The following is a 20,148-nucleotide window of genomic DNA, read 5'->3' as shown; positions in this document are numbered from 1 at the left end:
TATGAGGGATGACTTCCCTCGGTGATCACACTATCCGGGGAAAGGAAGGGAAGAATGGATTGGGGAAAAATGGGGCCGCGGTGGCTCAGTGGTAGAGCGTTCACCTCTGGTGCTTGGGGTCCCGGGTTCGATCCCAGCTCCCGCCAAGTGAACTTTGTGGTGGACAAACACCGTGTGCGTGGGTTTTCTCGGGGTTCTCCCGTTTCCTCCCACTTTCTTCATTCCACCATTTCATACATTACTCATCATCACCGTCTCCTTTAGCATAACCGTGGGACGTAAAACTCAAAGATTTCATTTTCATTTTTGGATTTCGGAAGGGAGAAAACGGCTTGGGACCTATATGTTAGGTACCACTCCGGCATTTGCCTGCTGTGAATGAGGAAAAGCCAAGGAAACCTCATTCAGGATGGCTGGACTTAAAATCTTTTGATACTTTTTCGACCGAGTTCCCCCACCGGGATCGAACCCGGGACCGTTCGCACCGAAGGCGAGAGCGTTAGCGAATACGCTACGCGGGGCCACTAGTGTAGTTTAGAAAACTCATTTTTACTAGGATATTTGCAAGATTTTTTTTCTTTTAGTTTAACGCCCCATGATTGTACATCAATGTAAGAGAGAAGGTGACGATGAGATACATGATAATGGTGGAATCAAGAAAATGTAAGGAAACTGGAAAGTCTTAAGAATAACCACAACTACAGTGTTCACCAAAAGCCTATTTGTCGGGAGCAGGAATCGAACCAGGGACCTACCGCGTCAGAGGTAAGCGCTCTCAGAGCTTTCTTTTGTTTAAAGAACTTGTTTACAATGATATATATATATATATATATATATATATATATATATATATATATATATATATATATATATATATATATATATATATATATATAACGAAGATATTGACATATTTTACAGCCTCACTGAAATTTAAAAAAAAAAAGTAGTCAGGGAGAGCTTACTTGTCAGGTTTTTATTTTTTAATTTAATTTATTTTTATTTATTTATTTTTGCTTTGTTATGTTCCCTAGTTAATTAATGTTTGGGTTACTGAAAATTAAAACCTTTTTAGTATTATTGTTATGTCATCACTTTGGAACCAAAACGTTAGATTTTTTTCTTGTGTTTTCATATAGGAAGTTGGTGAGTTTGTGCCTTAGCACTGGTTTGGTTTCTAGAACGTAATTGAAGGTCATGTTGAGTTGAGTCTTGGTGGGTTTGAGTTCGTGAAGTGTCAGGCACTGCTTGTGCCCCTGTCTTCTGTTTGTGATGTTTCCTGGCTTTGGGCTGTGACGTATTTATGTTGAGGAGTACCAACGAAGGCCGCGTGATATACAGGTAGCTACAACACAGCTTCAACAGTTAACGAGTGCCATGTCTTTGAATTTCAGCTTTCGTTACGGCGTGATAATGCAGTATAGTGCTAGATTGAAATTCTATGGGTGGTAAAAACGGTATGGTAAGAAATACAACGTAATTGTTATTAGTTTAATTAGTGTTTCTTCATAGTATTGTTTCACTATTTCTAGAAGGAATTAAGTATTAACGAAGTAATGAATAAGCAAAAGAACACATTGATTGACGTTTACTATTTCTCATACTCCATTGAGAATGTTTTGATCCTCAGTTGCGCAAACATCCAGTGTGCGTTTATTTTCTTTCTTTTTTGGGGGGTTTACACTGCCTCACAGATGAGCTCTTTCGTGGCTAAGTGGTTAATGAACACGCCTTTGGCGTGGGACACCCGGGTTCGATTCCCGGCCGGGGGCCGCGGTGGCTCAGTGGTAGAGCGTTCACCTCTGGTGCTTGGGGTCCCGGATTCGATCCTAGCCCCGCCAAGTGAACCTTGTGGTGGACAAACACCGTGTGCGTGGGTTTTCTCGGGGTTCTCCCATTTCCTCCCACTTACTTCATTCCACCATTTAATTCATTGCTCATCATCAGCGTCTCCCTTAGCCTAACTGGCATAACTGTGGGACGTAAAACTCAAAGGTTTCATTTCATTTTTTCTTAATCTCTTGCACCGACCGACCGATCTCGATCAAATTTCCAACGTAGATGCGCTTCTGGCCTGGGAGTGTTTTTAGCTATTTACTTTGACAGTAGAACTTAGGGGAGGAGGAGGAGGGGGACAGAAAAAATAAATGACTTAATTTACTTTGAAGTGTAAAAGTGCGAGCGTTTTCTTCTCTCTCTCTCTCTCTCTGTCTCTCTCTCTCTCTCTTCACTCCTCCAGTCTCCTCTCACTTTTAGGGCCGCGGTGGCTCAGTGGTAGAGCGTTCACCTCTGGTGCTTGGGGTCACGGATTCGATCCTAGCCCCGCCAAGTGAACCTTGTGGTGGACAAACACCGTGTGCGTGGGTTTTCTCGGAGTTCTCCCATTTCCTCCCACTTACTTCATTCCACCATTTCATTCATTTCTCATAATCACCGTCTCCTTTAGCCTAACCGGCATAACCGTGGGACGTAAAACTCAAAGATTTCATTTCATTTTTTCCTCTCACTTTGATTTCATGATTTCGCACTCTGATGAAAAGTATTAAATACCGCCAGGAAAAGTACTAATATATAACCTCTCTTTTAGGCGCCCCTCCAACCACGCGCCCGGGACACGTGCTTTGCTTGCTTGCCCATAGCTGCGGCTCTGTGAGCTACATAAGTAACATACAATGCTTACGTAATACTTTGGGTCATAAGCAGTGGCGGCGATTGGACGTTAAAAGTGGGGGGGCAAGACATGATCTGAATATTTGTATATCAATGTTAATATACAAACTTCCCTGGTTGAAACTATATACATTAATAGGTCATTTGAGAAAAGTGGGGGGGCAACTGCCCCCCTTTGCCACCCCTAATCGCCGCCCATGGTCATAAGTACTATTAAGAAAGGAAGAATTGCATTTTTTTAACTTTGGGAAAGGAGCTACTATGGGATTAAAGTTAAGGTAGGAAAGGCAACACATTCCAGTCTATGCTTTCACCCAGCAGACATATTGTTTGGAACCAAAAAAATGTGACTTTTGGAATCTTGTACTTAGGTTCACAGCGGAAGCGACGAAATAACTTGAATCATCCATTGTAGCTCTCCCCGCAACCAGTTTCTAAAATGTTGGCAATAAGTTTGCGAAACGAGAGGTGACGACTCCAATTTTGGGTGAAAAGTCGCTATAAGAAATAATCGAGAAATTCATTGTCTATAAGCATTGTAAAAGTTGTAGATGTAAACTAAACAATATGTTCTACTCACTGGCGCAAATCCCGGGGGGGGGATGACGGATACATGTCCCCTCCAATCTTGGAACTGAGGGGGACTTCTCCCAAATAATCCGATTTGAAATGTGTTTTTTGGGAGAAATTTGATGATTTTTGTCCGATTGCTACAAAGGAACGTGAGATGTCCCCCAGAATAAGCCTCAAATCTGCAGCCTCCTAACGCTAAGGACAACTCTGATCCTCCACAACATTGTTTTTCAACTTCATAAGTATTTTGGACATCGCCAAAAAAAGTATGGTAACGGTCTTACCCTCCCCCCCCCCAATGTTGAAGACAGATTTGCGCCGCTGGTTCTATTCACATCTTTGTAAACAGGGCGCAACCAATCCTTTAATTCAGGGATCATTTCAGGTTGTTTCGGGTACTTTTGTTCATGTTGTGGTCAAAATAGTTCCGAAATAATTAACACTACAGTACTTACGTTAAGCAATTTTTTGTAAAAGAAAAAGTGCAGAATAATTAAAAGACCCCAGAGGACAAATATAACAAACACCTTCTTCGCCTTTTTTCACGCATCTATAGCTAATCTTGTTGCTATCGGTAATGATGTATTACGTGTGTCTCTCAACGGAAACTCTGCGAACTAAAGGACATCAAGTTTGTAGTTATTCTTCGTTAGAGGGCAAGGGTAACATAACAATGCAGGATTGTGGAGTAGTGAGTACGCTGTATTTCCAAACTCTTCATCACTTGCGCTGATTAAAACAAACAAACAGAAAAAAATAACGTAAAAACTGTTTTGAACTAATAATGCTTCTCTACAGATGAACATTTTGTTTGCAGCAAAAAGTCGCTAAATGTGTAAGTAGGTAAATCGTTATTTAAAAATCACCCAAAAAAGTCTCCAATCGGAATTTTTTTTTTTTTTGTCGTTATCGTAGGGCGACCATACGTCCCGTTTTGACCGGGACAGTCCCGTTTTAGGGGCGTGTCGCGGCCGTCCCGTCAGTAGATGGAAAAAAGTAGTATTCGTCCCGTTTTATGTAAATGAAAGAAGTAAATAACAAACCCAGTACCTTTACTCCTTTTAAAAGTATTAATAATAACAAAGCGGCAAAAATTGAACTGAAAATCCCTATATTAAAAATACTCTATAGTTCGCAGTACTGCTCGAAAGGCAGCAGAGGTTTTAGCAGTTGGTTGTGTGTTAAACAAACTTCAACGTGTCTTTCCTTTTTCATAAGTACCCGCTCTGTAACGAAGAGAGAGAGGGGGAACTCTGATATCAAGGCACTGATAAGAACAAAGGTAGATCTAAAAGTCTAGTGTTGCAAGAACCTGTCCCGTTTTTAACTGAAAATTTTATGGTCACCCTGCGCTATCGTTGAGGTCGAATTCCCCTTATTTAGCGACTTTACCCAAAATTGGCAACATTGACCCCCACCGAACAACACCCCGTCATCTTGAGCCTAGCCAGCATAATAGTGGGACGTAAAACTTAAAGATTTCATTTCGAACAACACTCCCAGAAACCTACTGTTATACTATTCTCAAACCACCCTTTCGTACAGTTCTCCCTATTCGAAAAAAAAAAAAAATTGTAAATAGCAGTGTTCATACATAAATATGGAACTCAATTTCCCTGAATTTTGCAGGTTTTCCAGGTATTAATTTTGCAATTTCCAGGTCTAGTGGAAGAAACTAATAGTACGAGAACACATAAATTTTAAGAATACTATATTTATATATTTGAGAATGGCCACCCTTCTCCCCAATGAACGATTGCAATTAAATATTGAGTCACAAGAAAATAAATAATTAAAATAAATAAAATTTAAGTTGAAAAATATTAAGTTGAGAAGCCTACTAAGGGAATTATATAATACTTTTGTTCCATACTTGAATACATTCAAAATATACAAAAAAATATTGGCTTGGGGAAGAAAAAAGGGCCCGCGAGATTTTAACTGATTCTTGTAGTACTCGACGACAGAAATAGATTACTGAAAGAATTTTCAAAATCGGCACAGGCAAACATGAAGAAAATCGCATTTTCAGGTACCGGTTCAAAATGAGAAGAAAAAAGGACCGCGAGATTTTAACTGATTCTTGTAGTACTCGACGAGAGAAATCGATTAGTGAAGGAATGTTCAAAATCGGCGCAGGCAAGCATGAAAAAAAATCGCACTTTCATGTACCGGTTCAAAATGGGGAAGAAAAAAGGGCCCGCGAGATTTTAACTGATTCTTGTAGTACTCGACGACAGAAATAGATTACTGAAAGAATTTTCAAAATCGGCACAGGCAAACATGAAGAAAATCGCATTTTCAGGTACCGGTTCAAAATGGGAAGAAAAAAGGGCCCGCGAGATTTTAACTGATTCTTGTAGTACTCGTCGAGAGAAATCGACTAGTGAAGGAATTTTCAAAATCGGCGCAGGCAAGCATGAAGAAAATTGCATTTTCATGTACCGGTTCAAAATGGGAAGAAAAAAGGACCGCGAGATTTTAACTGATTCTTGTAGTACTCGTCGAGAGAAATCGATTAGTGAAGGAATGTTCAAAATCGGCGCAGGCAAGCATGAAGAAAATCGCATTTTCATGTACCGGTTCAAAATGGGAAGAAAAAAGGGCCCGCGAGATTTTAACTGATTCTTGTAGTACTCGAAGACAGAAATAGATTACTGAAAGAATTTTCAAAATCGGCACAGGCAAACATGAAGAAAATTGCATTTTCATGTACCGGTTCAAAATGGGAAGAAAAAAGGACCGCGAGATTTTAACTGATTCTTGTAGTACTCGTCGAGAGAAATCGACTAGTGAAGGAATTTTCAAAATCGGCGCAGGCAAACATGAAAAAAAATCGCACTTTCATGTACCGGTTCAAAATGGGGAAGAATAAAGGGCCCGCGAGATTTTAACTGATTCTTGTAGTACTCAACGGGAGAAATCGATTAGTGAAGGAATTTTCAAAATCGGCGCAGGCAAACATGGAGTAAATGGCATTTTCATGTACCGGTTCAAAATGGGGAAGGAACAAGGTCCCGCGAGTTTGAACCGCTACGATGTATGTTTACGAATGTGCCCGTCTTCTCAAATTTAGTTAATTACTGTGACACTGAAACATGTGACACAGAGTCACATTGTGGATGACTCTGCAATCGGCAACCACTGCACATATACTCCTCCCGCCCCACAGTTTGATTATTTCGATCCATTCCTCACGTGCTAACGGCATGGTTCAACATCTGCAAGAAAGAGGTAAATGTAACGTTCAATTGGCAATAGCTTTTCACCAAATTAAGCTGCATGAAATCTGATTGCATATTTGACATACTGAGAAAATTCTAGCCCGTGGCCATATGTATCACATATCCCACCAGTTCATAAAAATTTTGAACACAAAATTACGGTCGTCCGTGTGACGTACTCCCAAAAGGCCTAATGTGTATCACCCACCTCACATTCAATGAAACCACATCCGTGTAGAATTAAGAAAGGAACCTCTTATGATGTATACAGGATGTCTCAAACGTTCCCTGACATAGGGTAACTCTGTTATTATCAGAGTTACGACAAAATGTAAGAGGAAAAACATCTCGAAATATGACGTTTTCAATCTAAAGTGAACACTTTTTCAAAAAATCGGACAAGATGAATGTGCTGTATACTCTTTATGCACCCAATTTTAAATGAAAATGCAACGTTGTCATTTACCTGGACCCACGACATAAGTGAATGAAGTTACTGTTTGAAACGGGGGCTGGCCATCGACATGTTAGCGTAAAAGACAGTAACTTCACTCACTTCTGTTGTGGGTCCAGGTAAATGGCAACGTTGCATTTTCATTTCACATTGGGCGCATAGAGAGTGTACAGCGCAAACGGGTCATCCGATTTTAAAAATTCCTTCACTTTAGATTGAAAACATCATAATTGGATATGCTTTTCCCTCCTACATTCTGTTGTAACTCTGATAATAACAGAGTTACCCTATGTCAGGGGACTTTTGAGACACCCTGTATACCTTATTTAATGTATGTTTGATGTCACTATAACTGTAGTATAATTTAGTTTGTTTAAATTTACAATTTAATACAAGTAGATTCGGATTTACATGCGTAGGATTTTGTATGCATCTAACTAATGAATTCTTTTATTTTTATGCTTAACTTAGTGACTTGGCTTTGGACTGCAACTGATTATTGTAACCCATTATTGCTTGAGAAGAAACAAGATATCCGAATCTTCATTTGGAGAAATCAAAGGTCTATTGGAAAGCTGGGGATTACAATCATTAATTTCTACATTTCAAGGTGCGTAGTAAATTATATATTGTGTTTATTGTTAAATTACTATTATTGGGTTTAGAATCAATGAAGCACTTCATGATATTTTATGGGGATCAAGATGGGTGCCGGATAGATAAGTATTTGAGCGTCAGGCTCTTATTTCTTTTCAATTTAATATTTAATCAATGATTATTTTTCTCCCTCATTATTCCACCAAATCGTATTCCAAGATCATATATCCATTTTTGTTCGATATATCCATATTTTTGATCTCTTTCATATTTCTATATTTTCGATTTTTGATATTGTTTATATTTCGATATTGCTGTATTTTTCGATATTTCGAACAAGTTTCGATAGTTTGTCGACATCGATTATCTATATCTAAATTCGGATATCCCAAAGCCCTATCGAGCACCCTCCGAAATGAAGTTTTTGGCTATGGACCTGATTAGGGATGCGCACGAGACAAGACGAGACAATTTTTGTTACGAAATTCGAGGCAAGATAGAGCTTTTCCAATAGAAACGGATCCAGTTTTCGAGACGAGACAACTTTCGCGGCACCTTTTCGAGAGGAGACAACCTCAAATCTTTTCTCTTGCGCATCCCTAGACTTGATCATGAGTTATCAAAAAAAAAAAAAATGTTAATGAGAAATAACATGTAAATACAATATAGGTAGCTAAAACATTTTTGTTTTCATTCTTCAGTAATGCATTGTTATTAATCTCAGGGGGGCGGTGGCTCAGTGGTAGAGCGTTCACCTCCGGTGCTTGGGGTCCCTGGTTCGATCCCAACTCGCGCCGTGTGGACTTTGTGGTGGACAAACACCTTGCTCGTGGGTTTTCTCGGGGTTCTCCCGTTTCCTCCCACTTTGTTCATTCCACCATTTCACTCATTTCTCATTATCACCGTCTCCTTATCCTAACCGGCATAACCGTGGGACGTTAAACTTAAAGATTTCATTTTTTATTAATCTCAGCATTTTATAGTGTATTCTTAAGCTTAAGGTGATGTATAATTAAAGTTTGAATTCAGTTAACTTATTTTGTTTCTCAGATTGTTTTTAAAATGTATGTACAATTGTTTATGTTCATTCTCGAGAGTTTAAAGTGACGTATAGTTATTAAACATAGTATTTAATATTGTACTCTTAACGTGGAAGTGATATACAGTTAACTTTTGAATTCAGTAAACATTTTTCTTTCTGAAATTGCTTTAAAAAGTATGTAAAAACGTTTTTATTTTCTTTCTTGAGTGCTAAAAGTGATGCAAAGTTATTAAGCTTACTACTTTATATTGTATTCTCAACCCTAAACTGATACACAGTGCGTTTTTGAATAAATTGTCAAGTTATTTGAGTGATGAACACTGGTAGAAAATCCTGACTACTACTGGAACGTTTTGATTTTAAGGTGACGACTACTGGTGCAAGGATTTTAAAATATTGTTTTTCCTTCAAGGGCTACTCCTTTTTGAATTCTGACTACATGGTCACTATAGGAAGGATCAGTGAGTCTTTCCAACTATGGTACAGCTCCGACAGAGTCACGATGCTCAGAGAAGAGACAAAATAGTATGTTTTCAAACTTAAAGTGAGAACCACTGGCGTTTTTACCTTGCTATGCAAAAGTAAGTGAGTACTCCAATGGGGTTCCAATGCGGTACCTAATTTCTGCATTTTAGATATATGGAAATACATGTCTCTAAAATGTAAAGAACTGATTTTTTTTAGGGGGGGGAATAAACTATAGGTATGTGGGGCTTGCATACTTGACGCTACAATTCGGAAATTGAATTAAAATATGACTAACGGCTATCAAGATGTTGTCAAATAAAGGGAGGACCAACACAGTTAAGGGGTTTTCGTGTTAGATGCTAAAATTTCCGAAATCGGTCATGGAAAGTTAATAAACACCAGTAGCAATTTCATCTTAAAGTAATTAGATATCTTCATGGGGTGTTAGAACATCATGGAGTCTACCAAAATTAAATTTTAAAAGCTTTTGAAAATATAATCTGACATTTGTAAACAGTATTTGAAATATGTATTTACCCAAAACTTCCAGCTAGTACATCTAACATCTGGAGAAACACTGTGAAATAAAAGCTTGAAATTTCGGAAACAATTATTGGTCGCAACAAAATTAAATAAGATGGTACTTCTATGGGTTAAATCAGTACCTCAGTACAATTTCGATCGAAAGATTAGTTCAGTCCTAGGTTTTCTTCAGGCAATTCCAATGGTTCATCGAGCTGTACAAAAGAATGAAAATTCGCTGTCAATATCTAAGATAGTAACCAAGATAAAAGGAATTATATATTTTATGGCGTAAAAATAGAGATCTTTATATATTTGTACTTTTGGGTCTTTCCTATAAGAAAAAAAAATCAGAAAACTACTGTATATACCTTAATAGACAATTCAATGGGCGGGGACACAGTAGCTTAGTGGTAGGGTGTTTAACTAATCTTTTTTTTTTTTGCAGAAACTATTGGAGTATTCACTTAACCCGTAGAGATACGATCATACTTAACTCCCTATTTAATTTTAAAATTAAATAAAAGGAAATATTTCAGTGTAGCGACCCACGATTATGCATTTTAGTCTCAGGGAGATTATGATTAAAGCAAGTGAATGTTGTTGACAGAATTGATGGAATGCAAAGGTGGGAGGAGAGTACCCCGAGAAAACCCACGAATACGATGTCCACTACAAACTGACTTGGCCGTGGATCGAACCAAGAACCCAATACACCAGAGGTAAGCACTCTACCACTAAGCCACTGTGCCCCCGCCCATTTAATTGTCTATTAAGGTATATACGGTTGTTTTCTGAAATTTCTTCTTCTTACAGCAAATACTCAAAAGTACAAATCCATGTGGGTCTCTATTTTTACGACGTCATAAAATACATAATTCCTTATATCTCGCTTGCTATATTAGATATTGACAAAAAATGTTCACTTTATTTCAGAGCCCGATGAACGCTTGGAATTGTCCAAAGAAAATTTAGAGCTGAATTAATCTTTCGATCGAAATTGTACTGACGAGTCTGAGGTTCTCACTTAACCCATATAAGTACCATCTTATTTAACTTTTGTTAGGATCAATAATTGTTTTCTGAAATTTCAAGATCTAATACGCTTTTATTGTATGGTGTCTCTCTAGCTGCTAGATGTACTAGCTGGAACTTTTAGGTAAATACATATTTCTAATACTCTTTACAAATGTCAAAATATATTTTACAAAACTTTTAAAATTTAATCTTGGTAGACCCCATGATGTTCTTAAACTCCATGGAAATACCTAATTATTTTAAGATGAAATTGCTACTGATGCTTATTAACTTTACATGACCGGTTTCGGAAATTTTACCACCTAACACGAAAACCCATAACTATATGGATCCTCCCTTTATTTGACAATATCTTGATAGTCATATTTTAATTAATTTTCTAAATTGTACTGTCTAATATGCAAGCTCCACGTACCTATGGTGTCGCTTTTTATTTCACCATATTTCGGTAACTGTTAGGCGTACCGACTTGCGGTTTCGGTAAACACACACCTCTAACGTTCTTTAAAACGTTATTAAGACATATTTTAGAATATTTAGAAATGAGAGTTCTGGGAATATCATGGTACCCGAAAACCCCCATCAGGGCGTGTGTGTAGTGTATTTAATTGAAACTACTTTTGAGGTTGTTGTAAGCCCTCGTAATTACGTTTCCGAAACTGCACCATCTAGTACGCAAACTCCACAGTTCTGTAGTGTCGCTCTTTATTTTCCCATATCTCGATATCCATAAGGCTTACCGAGTTGAGGTTTTCGGTAAACAGATGTCAGTTCCTTACATTTTGGAGACATATATTTTCATATATCTAAAAAATACAGACATTAGGTACCCCATGATAGCCCGAACACCATTGAGGTACCCACTTACTTTTGAATGGTAATACATTTTGAGTTGTTGTTCAGCATCAATAAACACTTCATAGTTTTTCTACGTGCAACCCAAAAGTCCATACCTGACCGAACATATTTTGTCCATTTAATCTCAAAAATGTTAAGATACTTTGTATTGTTAAGTACAACCAAATTAAGCACACTGAATATAACATTTTAAATATTTTCGGATTTTTGTTGCAGGTATTTCGTGCATCAAACCAGAATTCTGCTTGAAAGACAGTCAAAAGAAGCAGTGTAGGTTGTGGCTAAAAGTACGCCCTTTCTGAAGACAGACTCAGTTGTACTTACATTATTTTGTACGAATATATAACCCTAATAAAGATACTGTACTACAAATTATTTCTTTCTTCCATAAATTATAATAAAATATTATCTCTGTTTAAAGAAAATGATTTGTTAATGTTAAGTCATTTTAATTATTTTCCTCTGTAATAAGAACATTATCCCTAGCAATATTTTTTATCTTTGTGCTATTGCGATTGGATGAAGTAAAATTCTATACGAAGCACTATTATTTCAGACATGCATTAATAACTAATGTATTGTTCTGTATGTAAGACAATGTGTATACTGAACATGTCTAGCGAAGGTGTTGTTTTAATACAGAATCTATAACTCAGCTTTTCAGTAGTCAACTTTATTGGGAATCCGAAGAACGAAGTTAAAAAAAAAAAAAAAATGTTGGACTTACCAGCGTGTGTGTGTTCGAATTCTGGACTAATCCAAATTATCCAGAGAAATCATTATATATTTCTTTGTTGCTATTTCAGATGTATCCTTTATCCAAGTCGTATGAAACGGAGACTTCATACATCGCTATACTTTGTATGAACTATGTTCCGTATTTACTTAATCACTTTGTAACTTTCTCTAGTGTTGACAAGGCCGCAGGTGTCAATCGAATAGTTTAGTGTTTCACTCATGTCACCTTGTGACTAAGGTACGTCCTGTCGGTATACATATGGTACTGGGTTCAATTAGCGATAAAATACATTTTTAGCGTTAAACAAATGCAAAAATCTACACGAAATGAGATACCGTGATCTCTGACTTACGGATAACACCAAGCAACTAATGGTACTGAGTGTGATTGAGTTTACTAATTACTATTTGGCTAAAATCAGTGTTCCTTTATCTATAGTTCTTTTCGTGCTTTGAATTGCAAAGTTTGAAATAACCGTTTTAAATTATTGTATATATATATCTTCCGAGTAATTCTGAGAATCATTGCTCTTTCTTTAAGCAATGTATGAGACTGTTAAATTGCTCTTTCCTTAAAATGTTGCACTAAGAAGGATGCATCCAGGAAAGTCCAAATTTGCAGAATGTCTATAGCAGGGAAGAATAAATATGTTTAGTCGATGGCTGCACAACGCCTCCGCTGTCACCACGTTGTCACACAGCGAATACAGCGAACGTTTAAGAGTATTCTGCACTTACTATTAGGTATCGGCCTGGGAACTTTGGCGCATCTACCCAGTCTCCTTCTTGGTGTTTCATTTTTAATGGCGAGTACTGAGTAGGAATAATATTGTAAGTGAATGCGTTTCCGGCTGACACCACACTTTTAATTATTGCGACATTTAAAAAAAAATACCTGTTAATTAAAATGTACAGAGAAGTTATTTCTGGAAAATTCTATTCAGGCCTCTTGTGGTAACAACTGCACTTTAGTAGAAGATACTATTAAGGAAAAGAATGAGGTAAAATAATCTTTATATCGTACAAGCAATGGATGATAACAGCTTAATAAATGATTGTACGTAAATCTTGTTTGAGTTTGAATATAGGATTGTATAAGGCTGTGCATTTTGCATTATTATTGAGGTGCTGCAACTAACTAACTGCAAACCATATGATAAATTCTTACAGTAATATATCACATATTGATTTACTCTGTATGGAAACGAAAATAGTTTAATATATGGTTAACCTCCTTTGTGCCAGGGGCGGATCCAGAGGGGGGCGATCGGGGCGATCGCCCCCCCCCCCACAAGAGGAAACTTTCTTATTTTATATATAAATAAACCCATCCATAACAAGTTTGGAGCTCTTAAAAGTAGCAGTATTACCGCCGACCGCCCCCCCCCAGAAGTCCGTCCTGGATCCGCCCCTGCTTTGTGCCCATAATTTTAAAATTAACGTTTGTCACTTTTCAACACTTGACTTTGCAGTAGCTTTCCAACGAATTAGCAGGAAGCCCAAACTTATAGGACACCCTGCAGGTAAATACATTTCTTTGGACAGTTTCACTGCTCCAAACTAAGATTTGAAAAGTGTAGTATTGTTAATTTTATTATTATTGGCACAAAGGAGATCAACCATATTTTAAGCTATTTTTGTTTTCATACAGAGTAAAACAATATTTGACAACATTACAGTAAGAATGTATCATGCACTTTGCAGTATGTTGCAGCACTTTAATAATGGTGCACTATACGTACACTCTAGATCCTGCATATGTCCGATCCATACATTACAAGAAGGCAATACGTATTCGATACAGGTAAAATCTGTATATTTCATATGGACAACCTATTAGCTATATACATCCAATCTATACATTACATATGGCCAACCTGTACGCGACATACGTATAATCTATATGCTGCATGCAGACAGTCTGTAAGCTACATATATACACTCTGTATGGTGCATACGGATATTCTGTATGCTGTATCTGGACAAGCTGTGTGCGACATAAGGAAAATTTGTATAATACATACGTACAATACGTATACTGTATCTAGTCGTACGTATGGGGCACAAGTACAATATAGATGCTATCTCGGGGTTGAACGCAAGAAACATACGTACAGAACGTATATTGCATACTTCTTGAAATCATGCTCCGTCCTGATAGTCAGTGTATGTCGTCATTATTAACCCACATGCTACATACGACCCTGACGTCACAAAGCTAGATATCACCTCCGTATATACTTGTTACTGCAGATGACGTCACACGAATGACGTCATTGCACTTATGCAGACAGTACGTATAATACATACTTTTTCAGCTATACGTTTGCTGCAGGATGTTATATACGGTTGTACGTTAAGTCCAGAAACTACAGGAATTACGAATGTAACCTACGTTTTTAAGTATGCCACCTACAATTTTTTTTCTCAGTGCAACATAAGGGGATATTTTTTATTTTTTTTTTCAGAAAGTTGTTGGCGGAAAACCAAAGTCTCTCCATATCCCCCCCACCCCACCTTTCCTTGTTACTACAGAGAAGTTCTCCAATGATTTTCAGTCATTATGTAAATAGAAGTGCAATTTTTTAGGCAATATACCTTCACTGCATTTCCACATTTAGACAGCCGGTATGTCGAGTCAAAATCTTAATTAAACATACCGTCTTTCCTTTTTTTTCCCACTTCGAATACTGATACAGTGTGTATATATATCCAGTTGGAAGCTGCTGCGTTTGTATATAGGTGACGATCTCATACCTTTAGCTTTCCGCCTGTGTAGCTGAACAATGTTGAGTTATGTCTCAAGGGATGTTAAATCATCATTAAACATTCTGTTTGAATCCGGTTGTAAAATTGTTAATCTATCATCAAAAGCATGGTATTAGCATTTTGTAGCTCCATCGGTGATGCATCTGCATATTCGTTTCTGTTACGGAAGCTCTAACAGTTAATATATGTTACATGTGAATTAAATGGTAAATGTAATTATAATGTATAATTTTAATTCTTGTCGCTAGGCACGATCAGTTTTATGAACAGATTAAAATAAGCAACACAATGGGATCAATAAGCAGTCTTTTTAATTAAATATTCTGTGTATTGTTTCTTTTTTCGAGGAAATGGAAAGCACAATGCTCAATGGGAACTTAACTAAGCTTATAATCACGAATTTCAGCAAGAATAATTAATTAAATTCACATCTTGTTAGTCTTACAAGTTAGGCTTGTATAATTATGGAAGTCTTGTAAAGTAACCCTGTCCGTTTGTCCATCTGGCCACAGGTATCTTGCGGGAATTGGACACTCCGAAGTATATCAGAACTCTAGCGTATAACCCCGCGTAGCGTAGTCGCTAACGCTCTCGCCTTTGCTGCATGAGGTCCCGCGTTCGATTCCCGTTGCGGGCACTCGGTCGTAAAGGTGCAAAAACTTTTTCAGGCAAGTCATTCTAAGTTAGGCTTTCCTGGGATTTTATCATTCACACCAGGCTCATGCCGGGATGGTACCTAAGTACAGGCCCCAGGCCGCTTCCTTCCCTTTGATAGTGTGATCGCCGAAGCACATCATTCCTAATACGTAACGGGTTAACATTGCATTAGATGCTGAAGGCCCAGATATCTAGTTCCTAATTCCTAAGAGTTCTAACCCGTGGTCTTATTCTGTACGAGCCTGCACAAAAATTGCGGAGATTAACGCCAAGCAAAACTTGTAAATATATAGAGAAAGATGAAATTAATCTGGAAAGAACGTTGTTGTATACTTTAATGTTAAGCGTACAAAATAGCCTTTGTAAACCGAATAATAGTAAAGTGGAGAGATTGTTTTGGATCATCTAACTTACCAGTTTTTTTCCTTCTCCATGGAAATGAAAACGAAATCTCTGTATTTTTCTATACATATTTTGAATGGTCAATGGAATTTTTATTCAAATAAAATGAAAACTACTAAATGAAAAACATAAAAAGGGAAAGAAAATGGAAAACTAAATTCGTAAAATCGTAATAGGCCTATACATACGCTGGATGACATTAAATGGCAACACTGATATCACGTAAGAAGCATCAGTCAGATAACCACAAATTGGTCAGATGAGAACTGGAGATCAGGCGAATAAGTATTTTGAGTGGAACCGATTTTTTATTCAGCCAAATACTGCTTTGACGTAAAGTTTTGAGGATTTCAACCACCCTAACGAGATGTTTACGAAAGTGGAATAACGTACGTGGATTAGATTTGAAGTGGTACTTAGAGCCCCAATCCCGCATCGAAGAGTAGCGCGATATCTGGAAGCGTTTCGGGACGGCGAAGATGTGAACAGTCCCCGTTCAGGCTGATTTCAAACTGTCGAGCATATAGATACTCGCATTTTCTATTGGATATGCGTAAATTAGCCGCAAAAATAACCTTGCATGTTCTGCACAATATTCTTGGATTCCACAAAGTTGCAGTGCCATAAATGTCATCAAAGTGCGTAACTGAAATGGGTTTCAATTGAACAGGACTGGCTGCACTGCATTAGAGGGAAGATGACAACATTCTTGGAATGATCGCCATTGTGGACGAAATAGGTCTTGCTCGTATGTGCCATGCTTGAAGAGGTAATCCAATGAGTGGAAGCATCCTGGATCTCCTCATCCAAAGACAATGATGTTGGTGCTCAAGACAGTGATCTTCATTGTGACAAATGTCATCAATGAGGAAATCCTGCACCATGTATTCGTGAGGGGTACAGAAGGTCGATGTAGCCTACTCTAATTTCTTGTAACGTCACCTCTGTCTTGCACTCAGGAGCAAGGGGCCGCATTTGCTGACATTGACGCCCATCATCTTACATCGCAATATCAAATACGACTATTTTACGTTGTGCAAGATCTGCGTTAAGTTGCTAGACCCTACAGATGATATTTGGATATCATTCATACTCCCTGGATATGAGTCCTATGATTACAATATTTTTGCCAAGGTAAAAGATTCACTTCGCGACATATGAGAAGCCAATATACAGAAGGTTCCTGCGAAACGTCGACAAAGATGGTATACCATAGAAGATATACGATGACTTAAAGAGGTGTGACAGAAGGTTGTATGCATAGGGGGCGATTTGATTGAAACAATGTAACAGATACTTGCTCTTCCAAAAGAGTCAAGTAAGAATTACATGAGAATTGCCACCAAATTTCATTCAACTTTGTACAGTGTGTCCGTAAAGTTGCGCATCCCAAAGTTTGATTGTGTATATCTTTAGAATCCAGAACGATAAAAACATGATACTTGAAACAAATGTAAGGTGCACTATGTAAATATTTCCGAGATCATGACCAATGTTGGAATTTGTAACATTTTTATATAGCGACGAAAGAAAGTACCGAAAGTGTAAAATAAAAAATGTACAAAATGAAGAAAATTATTATTCAGTTGCAGAAAACTGATTTACTGCTGGTAAATCCCTGTGTATATGTACAGTATGGATCAACATTCATCAATTGGTGCGAAAATGCGACAAAGTTGATGCAGTGTTGCCATGCAAAAAGACAATTTAATGCAAGTCCGTAAAATGTTTTTTTTTTTTTTTTTTTTTTTTTGCCAGACACGCGGCCCCTGGTAACAGTGTTGTCGTAAAATTACTGCAACAGGTGTATTTTAGGATAATTAATGATAAGCAATGAAAAGTTACATATAATTGATAGCTTGAGATTTTATTTAAACATTTGCAATAAAAAAAATACACACCTGGCAGCTGACATAAAAACTAAAGTTATCAATTATGTGCAAATTCTCATTGTTTGTCATTAATTAACCTAAAACACACCTGTTGCAGTAATTTTACGACAACAGTGTTGCCAGGGACCGCGTTTCTGATAAAAAGCACCCACTTTACGGACTTGCATTAAATTGTCTTTTTGCATGGCAACATTGCATCAAGCTTGTCACATTTTTGCACCAATGGATAAACGTTGATCCATACTGTACATATACACAGGAATTCACTCGCAGGAAATCAGTTTTCTGCAACTGATTTCCTTACAGAATCAACATTGTCTTCATTCTGCACATTTTTTATTTTACACTTACAGTAATTTCTTTCGTTGATATACAAAAACTTTACAAGTTCCAGCATTTGTCATGATCTCGAAAATATCTACATAGAACATGCTTACATTTGTTTCAAGTCTCAGGTCTTTATCATTCTTAGATCAAAAGATATACGCTATCAAACTTTGAGTTGCGCAACTTTACGTACACACTGTATATTTAAAACTTTTAATACATGTATGTATTTAACTTAAGAAATAAGCTCTATTCTTTAGAGCGTCTCACCCTTAGATGGTAGTACAGGAGTAAATGGCAATGCTTTTTCTTATGCCCATTGTTGCCAAACTTAGCCTGAATTTTAGAAATAGTTTTTTTTTTTTTTTTTTTTACTAGATATAGATAGATTATTGTAGAACTTTGTATTCTCTATCAAATAATCTGTTCTTCTCATATCAAGAAGAATTTTCAAGTACTGAAATAAATTCAAAAAGTGAAATCTTACTAATGGCAAATTCTAACGACACGTTAAATATATCACGCCATAAGTTCGGAACTATAAGAGATACAAAGTTGAAATTTATACAACTATTAACACTATATTTGGTGTCAATGTTGTAAAAGTTTGCATTCAAAAAAAACTTTTCGAATTTTAAAATAGAAAATAAAATGTAAGAGAAACTGCGTATACTATTGCAATGCAATATCTAAAAAGTCAAGTTAGATGAAGATGTAAAGCGAGAAAAATGTTGAGAAATGATTGAAGTTATTTTTTAAAAGAAATTGCAGGTCGAATTTATTTCTTTATTTGGGTTTTATGACTTGAGTCATCTTATCAAAGCGCACGCATCTGACCAGAAGAAAGGCAGTGACAAATCTTGCCAATGTTACTTTCCTTATAATGTTTGTTTTAAAGTTACTGATGTAGAGTGTCTTACTATACCGATGAGTATTCATTGTTGATGCTATGCGAGCACGAATCTACTGCTTAGCAGAAGCATAGTCGCAAAATCGAACCCTGGACCTGGAAACATTTCGTAAACTCCACTCAATCTTGCGTTTTACTTACTTCGCTCGTTTCATTGATATATACAGATGGTGATCAGAAAAATGGAAACACCTGAACGAAATTGCAACTTACCAGATTAATATGGTGCCGGGCCACCTTTCGCCTTCAGAACAGCCTTGATGCGACGTGGGATGGAGGCATAGAGGTCGTGAATGGTAGCAAGTGGAATTTTACACCATTCCTCGTGCAGGGCATCGGCCAGTTCTGTAAGAGAGGATGGAGGTGGAAATCGTCGCCGGAGTCGTGTTTCCAAGACGGACCACAGATGTTCAATTATGTTGAGATCTGGGGATTGGGCGGGCCAAGGGAGGTGTTGAACTTCATCCCGATGTTCTGCCAGCTGTGTGAATAGGTGCATTATCATCCTGGAAGATGACGTCATTGTCCGGGAACAACATCCGGATCATAGGATGCAAGTGGTCTCCTAAAATTGCGACATAATCGTTGGCAGTGATTCGTCCGCTAAGTGTGACCACAGGAACCAATGAAAACCATGATATGGCGGCCCATAGCATCACCGAGCCGCCACCATGTTTCACAGTTGGGCGGAGACACTGCAGATCATAAGCTTCTTTGGGCGTTCTACACATATAAACACGGCCAGTGGTTGGGAATAGGGTGAAGGATGACTCATCCGACCATATCACACGTTTCCAGTCCTCAACGGTCCAAGTTGCATGGTCGCGGCACCATTTGCGGCGTGCGAAAGCGTTATGGTCTCTGATGAGCGGTTTGGCCCGTGCAACACGACCCCGTAAGTTCATGTCATGTAATTCGCGGCGGACTGTGATTGTCGAAACAGGGTGGGGGAGGTGCTGATTGAGTTTCTCCGTCACTTGCTCCACAGTGGCACGACGGTTCTGCGT

General features: G+C 37.8%; 1 long non-coding RNA gene across 1 annotated transcript; it reads left to right on the top strand.

Annotated features, from left to right (window-relative positions):
- Positions 1 to 1,128: 1,128 nt before the first annotated feature.
- LOC145669324 (uncharacterized) lies at positions 1,129 to 11,797 on the top strand. The gene is made up of 3 exons (XR_014128191.1): positions 1,129 to 1,341; positions 7,393 to 7,531; positions 11,663 to 11,797. It is a non-coding gene; the product is annotated as an uncharacterized LOC145669324 (long non-coding RNA).
- The last annotated feature ends 8,351 nt before the right edge of the window (positions 11,798 to 20,148 follow it).

This window comes from Thermobia domestica, chromosome 13, assembly GCF_964235325.1.
Source record: "Thermobia domestica chromosome 13, izTheDome1.hap1.1, whole genome shotgun sequence".
NCBI classification, from domain to species: domain Eukaryota; kingdom Metazoa; phylum Arthropoda; class Insecta; order Zygentoma; family Lepismatidae; genus Thermobia; species Thermobia domestica.
This window is presented reverse-complemented; position numbering and strand designations above follow the sequence as displayed.